The sequence below is a fragment of the Mus musculus genome, chromosome 1 (genome assembly GCF_000001635.26).
Source record: "Mus musculus strain C57BL/6J chromosome 1, GRCm38.p6 C57BL/6J".
Taxonomy (NCBI): domain Eukaryota; kingdom Metazoa; phylum Chordata; class Mammalia; order Rodentia; family Muridae; genus Mus; species Mus musculus.
In genome coordinates this window covers 167,646,233-167,655,777 of record NC_000067.6, presented here as the reverse complement: position 1 = coordinate 167,655,777, position 9,545 = coordinate 167,646,233, and positions in this window count along the sequence as shown.

The following is a 9,545-nucleotide window of genomic DNA, read 5'->3' as shown; positions in this document are numbered from 1 at the left end:
CCTGCAAGGCTTGACGTGGGATCTTACTGTGTCTGCTCAGATATTTTTAACCCATAGAAAAATGTTTCTTTTTCTGTATGTGCCTAGAAAGGCAAATGATTCCGAAGGGAGACTAGACAATACAATAGAAAAGTGTCTCTTGGTAGCTGTATAACTCGGGAAATGAAACCTAGGCTCTGGCTTTACTATGTCCATCTCCCTTGCTATCACTTCAAAAATTGGTTTTCATGTGTGTTATGATTTCTGGGCCTCTTCTTTCCCTAAGCATATGTCTCATGGAGTTACATACACCCTATGGAAATGTGCATACGAATGGGTGCTGGAGAGATGGCTTGGACTCTCCAGAGGTCCAGAGTTCAATTCCCAGCAACCACCTGGTGGCTCACAGCCATCTATAATGAGGATTGGTGCCGTTTTCTGGTGTGTCTGAAGAAAGTTACAGTGTACTCACATAAAATAAATAAATCTTTTTTTAAAAAAGGGAATAATGGGTTTCCTGGTGAGGTACACATTTTAGGGCTGGTATGTGATTGTCTCCTGTCTCCTGTCCATGTTAACCTGGAGACTGATGTTGAGATGGAGGTAGAGACCTCAGCATGATTGTCAGAACCTCCCATCAATAGACTCCTACCCTCCTCTGTTCTAACCCATCCTTGGCGATGTACTGTGGGGCTTGCATTGTGCACTAAGATTGTGGGGCTTGTGTGTTACAGCAGCAAACCTAGCCTAGCCTGACTGTAGCACCCAGTTACTTCCCTCGCTCATTCACACACCCTTGTGATCCCCACCGAATCCTGGGAGCCTCGGCATGCAGATGCAACAAGAAGGCTTGGGTTTACAGCTCAGATGCAAAAGCCGATTCCATAGCTTACTTACCCAATTCCAAGTTAGATCCTCTTCCCTACTCTACTGTGTTCTCTTCCACTCTGGAAGAAAGTTGACTCTTCTATTTTCCCAAATCCTGCAGAGCCCACAGCCAGCCCTTGTTCTAGAGTTTGATCTGTTGTAGTCTACAGTGTTGTGGTCATGAAAAATGCATAGAGATAAACAGAGAAGAAGAGTAAAGAATGCTGCACGCTGTGAAGCTATAAAGCCGTAGAAGAATTGAGCATGTATGACAGTGAGGTCAGGAGTGCCCAGGGAGCTTGCATTGGCAGAACAGCCTTTCCTGGCCAAGCCTAGTGTCATCAAGTATATATTGGACCAGACCTTATAAAACTTGGGTTCCACTCTGGCTGGACCAGCCTCAAGGCGTCGCCTCTCCAGGCCTACCTCCCAGACGCAGAGGCAGCATTTGGAGGATTGAATGCTGCCTTCTCGTTAGCTTTACCTTAGGAGCTTTAAGAAGACCATGACCTGCCCACCCCCAGGGGTTCTGATTCAGTGGGCCAAGGGTGGGCACTCGGCCTTTGGAAAGAACTGACACCGAGACAGATTTGGGTGCCAGGTACTCCGTCCTTGCAGGATACCCTTCTCTTACTTCCATGTTTGGAACACAGTGTCAAGGACTTCCTAGAGTCCAGGTCAGTCCTAAGGAGAAACATGTCTGAAGCCTCTGACAGAGCTGTGTGGCTTCTCAAGTCAGAGGCTCTGAAACAATAGGATTCTGAGGGGCATCCTCTTCCTCCCCTCCAGGGATGGTATGGGAGCTAGATACCCTTTCCTGAGTATGAGGCGCTGGAGGGACTGGAAAGCCATTGTGCAGAGCTCCCTAGGCATCATGGCAGACAGCACTTCTTGACTGGGGTGGGCTGGGGTTCCATCTTCCAGGGAGTTCTCATACTTCTATCTTGTATACTGTTCTTACTCTCCAAGAGATCCACTGGACAACATTCTCCTGGCTCCCACACACCTGTCCAGCCCACCTTCAAGGCTTCTTCTGACTGTGCAGACCTTTACTCCACAACCTCCCAGTCTCTTGGATCCATCCATTGCCAGTGAGTGAGGGATCCATCCATCAGTGAGTGGCATTATCCACAGGCTCGATGGATAGAGAAACTGCAGCCATGCCAAAGAACCAGTAGAAAGACCTCCATCTTTCCCAGCAGCCTCTTGGCATAAACCATGGCATCCTCTGGGCTGATGTGCCGTGGCCAGACTGCGGAGTCCTTGCCCAGCCCTCATGCCAGACTCCATACCGTGTGGCTGCTTCAGTTGATGTGCACATTCCAGTTCCTAGGAGTCTAATGGAAACATGCAGCAAATTAGCCACCCAATTAAGGCAATCAGAAGGCAAACCCAAATTTGATTATGGACACAGGGCAGCATAACATGAGAATGAAAAAGCCTCACCTGGTTACTACGTGATTCTGAGGCACACGGGGACATCCAGGGAGGTGGTCAGCAGGTGATCATACTCTATGAGGCCTGAGGGTACTTAGCATGTTCACTGGGGGCCACTGCCCTTCTCACAGCATGGTCATTCCTTGCTGCCTCCACTCCATCCAGGCTGCACAATGCCAGGTGGTATGATCCAAACTGAGATGTCTCCATAGGCTCATGGGTTTGAGCACTGGACCCTCAGCTGGTGGTGCTGTTTGGGAAGGCCATAGAACCTGTAGGGGTAGTGAGAATTCTGGACTTTTGATTTCTTAAAAAACAAAAACAAAAAAACAACACCACAGAAATATTACAAGAACACATTTTTGTTATAATCCCACGTGTGGGGATGTGGGACCACTTCACTGCAGCTGACTATGATTTGCCGCGTGCTCTAGCAGAGGCATGGTTTTGCCAGCCTCAGATAGTTTCTGCAATCAGGCAACGTTTGGAATTCTGGGAACTTCTCAGTGAGTATATAAATGCTAGGGCACCAATAGGCAGTGTGGGTGATTGTTGGTCATTTAGGGGGCCAGCTGTGGTTTGTTAGTAGTCATGCTCAAAGAAGAAACAAAAGGAGAGAAAACAGATTGAGGGCTCTCTCTCTCTCTCTCTCTCTCTCTCTCTCTCTCCCTCCCTCCCTCCCTCCCTCCCTCCCTCCCTCCCTCCCTCCCTCCCTCTCCCTCTCCTCTATCTTTCTTTCTCTCCTATCTAGTGACAGGAGGTGAAACAGGAGTGGGAAAAAGAAGAACCTACAAAGTAGCAAAGATTAGCACCATTTAGGAGTCAGCGCCTTCTGGGAAAGTGAGCTCCTTGGGGTTGGGGTAGGGAGTTGGACATTTTGTTGCTGGGTCCCACTTCCTGTACACACCCTGTTTCCTGAGTGTGGGTACAAAGTGACTAGCCAGCTTTGCATCTCTATTGTTATGATGGACTGAATCGCTTAGGAGCTGTGAGCCAGGATAAACCCTTTCTCCCTTAAGTTGCTTATCTCAGGGGGATTTACCACAACAACAGAAAAATAACTAAGCCACCAAGGATGTTCAGTCTTGAGGGGCACCACACCCTCACAGCCTCCTGTGATCACCTCCCAAGAACTGTGGCCTTTTCTCCCTTCCTTTCACTCTCCACTTATGTCTCCTTATGTCTTATAGTTTGTTTTATAACATGCTTAAAAATGTGAATGTCTGGATTGTAAAATCTCAAGGGGCAGACCCCAAGTATTATTCATTAATAACATATTGCATTTATATTCACACAGTAGGAATGTATCTCAGCTCCAGATACTTAAAGACCTCAGATTGGAGCATATATATTTTTTAATTTTTATTTGATATCTAATTGATAACTTTTTTTTATTTGATAACTAATAAACTAATTCACTCAGTTTATCAGCATATATCTTTTGGACACTTACTCTGTGTCAGACACAAAAGATAAAGGGTTGACAAAGCAGATGCTCTGAGAATTTGATATCTTCATCCTCACGGCCTGGCAGCCTTAAAAGGGGGTATTTACAGAAACCAAGCTGCCTGTGGACCTTTTGGTCAACAAATTGGGGGAGGGAGGTTCTGTAGGCTATAATGAAATGGAAAAGTTTTCACTGCCCACATCATAGCTTCAATATTGAAGCACAATGCATTTCTCACACATTTATGAAGGTGCTGGTGTGAACAAGCCCACTGCATGGCCAGTGGCATAAGGCACTGCATACGCATCCTCATGACCATACACTCTTTATCTACAGTTATTTGCTATAGTGCTGTACAGTGGACTCCTTGTACTGATAAAAGGCTCCTGCCTAGCAATTTACATGTTACGCTGACAACTTTGTGCATCTTGTGTTCCCTGTGTGTCCAATGGCATCATCTCCTCTCGTAAGTGATTTAAGGCACTGTTATTTTGTCTGTCACCTTTCTAGGGTCAAAAGGCTAAATCATGGTTCTAACAGCAGTAGGAAGCACACTGCATAGTCTGTATATGCAGGGGACGGTACAGCCAGGTTTGTGTAGCTGTTGTCTGTAATTGTTCACAGAACAACACAGTTGTCTAAGAGCATATTTCTCAGTGTATATCCTTTAACTATGTACTGTGTGTGTGTGTGTGTGTGTGTGTGTGTGTGTGTGTGTGTGTGTGTGTGTGAATCAGGAATGATAGCTGTTTGAAAAGAATTTCAGAGAAAATATATGAATGTGTACTGTCCTGTTCATCTTTGTCAACTTGGCATAGGCTACAGTCTCCTGGGGTGGGGAGTGGGGGGGTGGAAGATTCTTATTTGAGTAGTTGTCATTGTCAGCTTAGTATGTGGACATGACTGTAAGTTGTCCTGACTGACGTGGTATAGGAAGGCCCAGTCAACTGTGGGTGATATTTTCCCTCAGCAGGTGACCCTGGGCTGTGGAAGAATGGTAAGTAAGCAGGAGCCTGAGGGTGAGGCAGAGAGTGAGGCAGTCAGTAGTATTCCTCTATGGTTTCTGCTTCAGGCTCCTGTGTGAGTCCCTGCCTAGACTCCCTCGATGATGGACCATGACCTGGGGCATGTTGCTCTCCACGCTGCTTTTGCTCAAGTGCTTTATCACAGCAGCAGAGATTAAATCAGAAAGGACACATACAAAGAGAAGAAGCTGGAGCACTGGTTCAAGAATTAAGAGCACTTGTTCTTATAGAAGACCAGGGTTCAGCTCCCAGCACCCACAGGGTTCAAAACCATCCATAACTCCAGTTCCAAGGAATCCAATGCTCACTTCTGACCTCTGAGGGCCCAGGCACACATAGTGCACAAACATGCAAAACAGATACACATAAAATAAAGAAATCTTTTTTTATATTTTTAAAAGAAGATAATCAAGTCAAAATTCTCTTGAGCACCAGCCTGGACACCACTGTCCTCGCAGAAATAGCGACGGCTAACAATACATATCCTTCATATATTTTCCTATGCATTTATAGTTACATGCAAATGCCCTTGCAGGTATTTTTTTTTTTTGTAGAAATAAAGCCACAATTTGCTTTCTTTACCTTATGACTCAGCATGGACTCTCAGAGTAATATCTGTTTTGTATCCCCAGTAAATGCTTGGTAACTCTTGAGTTTCTAGGCCTTCCCACAAAGTCCACCTTATCCTGAACCCGCAGGACCTGGGCCAAGCTCTTTGGCTCCCTCTGTTAATTCCCGGGTGTTTTGATGCACTCTGAATATGGAGAAGAGGTACAAACAAGGCCCTGTTTGCCAGTTCTGGGCCATTATGAGTGTCACCTTCCCTAGGGTGTCTGAATATGTAGAAGATGGTCTTTACCTGCAGCTCCCACAATCTGTCACTTCATTCTTCCTGGAGGGGCACCAAGCTCCCTAGTACCGAGAGCACGTATTTGAGCTTTCTTTAAGATTTGAGACAGTCCCAGGCTCCATTCCTTAACTTTCATCAAGGGGCTGGAGAGATGGCTCAGTGGTTAAGAGCACTGACAGCTCTTCTAGAGGTCCTGAGTTCAAATCCCAGCAACCACATGGTGGCTCACAACCATCTGTAATGGGATCAGATGCCCTCTTCTGGTGTATCTGAAGAGCTACAGTGTACTTACATATAATAAATAAATAAATCTTTTTTTTAAAAAAAAAAAACAACCTTTCAGCTAAAAGGTAGTTTTAGCCCCTCTGGGGCCATCTACTCAATAGACTCACAGACAGACAGCCATGTCCCAGACATGTCCAGCTCCAGACTACCTCTAAGGCGGGAGTAAATTGGCGGTTGAAGACCAGGAGTCTGGCTCCCACCCACCACCTGCCGGGACACACTGGGAAGGCAGGCAGAGGTGGTGGGCTCCATGGTATCAGTCCAAGGCTGCTGTGATGGATGCATTTGGGTGAGTGGAGACTTCCCCTCTTCCCCAAGTCCCGCCCCTTACCATGCTTCTGGAAATGCTATTTTTACCTTTGCCCTCAATTCTTGCTTCTGCCTTATCCCGGCAGTCCCTCTGCCTACAACATCCCACCCTCTCCATATGTGCAGCCCCTTCATATGGTCCACGTTATCTCAGCCATTGTAAGACCAAAGACAAAGGCTTCGAGAAACCACCGAGTAGACAGGGACACCCAAAAAGCTTGTTATCTGTCTCCAGGAAGCCCGTGTCTCAGGCCTGCACAATAGCTGGGCGTTTTCCAGCTTTTAAATCTGTCTGAGGAAATTGGAAGATGACAACAAGGCTCCTTACACTTTTTTTTATTTTTGGCAGACAATATTAACTTCCTAGCCGTGTCACCTGATTTACTCGTAAACCACACTGTCGCCTTCCACTGACCGTGTGCCCCCCAATAATAGATGGGGCTGGCTCCCCATTATTGTCAGGATTTTTGACTTTTCTTCCAGCTCATTCCTCACACAAGAATTATTAAGATTAGACAGTGCAATTTTGAAAAGCAAAATGCAAGCCACTTTTAAAAAAAAAACACATCTGACATACTTGGTTGAATTTTTATTTTTTACGCGTTTCCAGCCTTTTTTCTCTTTCTCCCTCTGAATGTACAGCCATGCTCCTTGCAACCCAACCAATGGGCCCCGGAGTCAGTGTAGCTGTTTCTAATTATTGGACCTCTAGAAGCTGTTCCAGACAGCTGCTTAGCATTGTGTTCCCACCACCAAAACCTGAGAGACAGAATCCTTGGTTACAAAATGCTAAAAGTTAAGGGGTTGAGAGACAACTTCCATTATAAACCTCCTGGTTTCACTCACTTGTAATTGTCCAAAAATTGTCCTTTTGCTCCAAATCATTCCATGCTCTGTTTCCACCCCAGGGATGAAATTACTTGGAAAGTCTGAACAAACGTGGCTGAGCCCGTTTGGAATCAGGCAGCTTGGCGGAGAATATCCTTCTTCAGCTGCCCATGGACACCCCAACACAGATGACCCTTATCGTGCCAGTGCCTCTCCCCTGCCCTGTGTGTGTGGTCAGCTTCATCCAGGGGAGGAAGTATTTGTGCTAGGAGTGGAGTGGAAATAGTAGTTTCAAGAAGGAAACCAGAGGCAACGACAGTATCAGACGATCCTAGGATGTCAGGGCAGGCGGAGGCACTCACACTGAACTATGTGTGGAATAAAGTTCCTTTCCTGGACTGGCTGTCCTATCAGTGATGGTGTGCAGTGGTTAAAAGACTGTGAAGTAATAAGAGACAATTATGAGTTTGACTGTGGGGTTTACCATAACTAGCTATGGGACCCTGTATTAAATTAAATAAATAACTAATTGAGTTAAATGCACTTTCTTGAGTGTTGATGTCGTCATCATTGAAATGAGAATGGTGGCAGTCCCCACCTCCCAGAAGGGCTTTGGTGGTATAAGGAGGAGATGCATATAGAACACTGGTCTTGCAGGTAAGAGGTACCGTGACATGTGCCCACGTGGCTGTAGTGCCATTTATCAACTGGGTCAGCATCTTGACTCCTCATCTTTCAGAGCATTCACATCTCATACTGGTGACAACTCTCTTCTGTTTCACTTCAGGAAACCAGGCTTTCCCCGTCTCTGCCCTAGGATTAAATGTTCCATTCCCCACAGGTGTGTATGAGATCTAATTCCAAACAAGCTGTAATCACTGTCTGACAGAACTTGGGCACCAAGGACTGCTCTCTCCTCTCTCCCATTGCAGGTCTATGTGTGCTGCCACAGTCTGTGAGTTCTGTTGTGTGTGGAAAATGATGTTTCCTTGGGGGCATCAGTAACTCTGGCTCCTACAATCTTTTTGCTTCCTCTTCTGCATGGTTCTCTGAGCCTTGAATGGGGAGGTAGGGGGTTGACATTTGACAAAGATATCCCATTTAGGGCTGAGTGTGGCAAAGTCTTAAAAGTGACACAGAGTAGACGACTACAGTTTCATTCCCATGGCATGGTGGTTTGCGTGAGAATGGCCCCATAGGATCATATATTTGCATCCTTAGTCCCCAGCTGGTGAACTGTTTTAGGAGGATTAAGACGAGGCGTGACCTTGTTAGAGAGGAGGTGTGGCCATGTTGGAGAGGAGGTGTGGCCTTGTTAGAGAGGAGGTGTGGCCATGTTGGAGAGGAGGTGTGGCCTTGTTAGAAGAGATATGTCTCTGGAAGTGTAAAGCTCTCAGAAACTGCTCCAGACCCATGGCTATCTGCTTCCCACCATGAAGATCATGAACTAACCCTCTAAACCTGTAAGCAAGCCCCCAATTAAATGCTTTCTTTTAGAAGAGTTGCCTTGGCCATGGTATCTCTTCACAGCAATAGAACAGTGGCTAAGAGAAGTGGATTTAGAGACTAGGAAGATCATGAGCAAAGCTTTGACAGGCCCTCTGTCTGGTGAAGGCTACTTCCTGCCCCTAGGTCCCAGCTCACTGGCTTCTTACATGGTTGGAGAAGTCTAAGGTTTTGGGACTTGCTAGTCAGCCAGTCCAGCCTACATTTAAGAAATCCTGTCTCAAATAGATAATATGGATATCAGCAAGAATGTCTACAAAGGCACTGCAGGCCACCTGCGTGTCTGCAGGAACACTATGCAACCAAAGGACACATCAGCTAGTGCTAACACAGCCCCAAAGCACAGGACCAAATATAACAAAACCTCAAGGGAGACAGACAACAAACCATATACACACCTAAAAAAAAAATGGAATAGTAGTGATTTCCACGCTTGTCGTATGGACAGATAAACTCGTGCAAAGAACATTTTCAAAGACTGGTAAGAAAAAAAAATAGGAGAAGTGAGTACCTTGGGGGGATTTAAATATGAAAGAGCAGGCGAGGAAGAGGAGAAGAGGTGGCTTGAGTGTTCTGTGCCATCAGCTAGCGCAGTGGTTCTCAGACTTCCTAACGCTGCGGCCCTTTAACACCGTGCCTCACATTATGGTGACTCCTAACGTGAAAGTTATTTTGCATAAATTGTAAAGTTATTTTCTGGCTATTTCATAACTGTAATCTTGCTACTGTTGTGAACGGTAATGTAAGTATCTGACATGCCGGCTATGTGATTATTCCAACCCCAAAGGGGTCGTGACCCACAGGTTGAGAACAACTGAACTAGAAGGATGCATTTGTATCTTTTCTCCTGGGGCTCGCCAGCACTGTCAAGCCTAGAGAGGCTGAAGACAACCACAGAGGCATACAGGTTGGCTCTCTCTCTCTCTTTTTTTTTTTTTTTTTTTTTTTTTAAAGATTTATTTATTTATTATATGTAAGTACACTGTAGCTTCTTCAGATCTCTCTCTTCTTT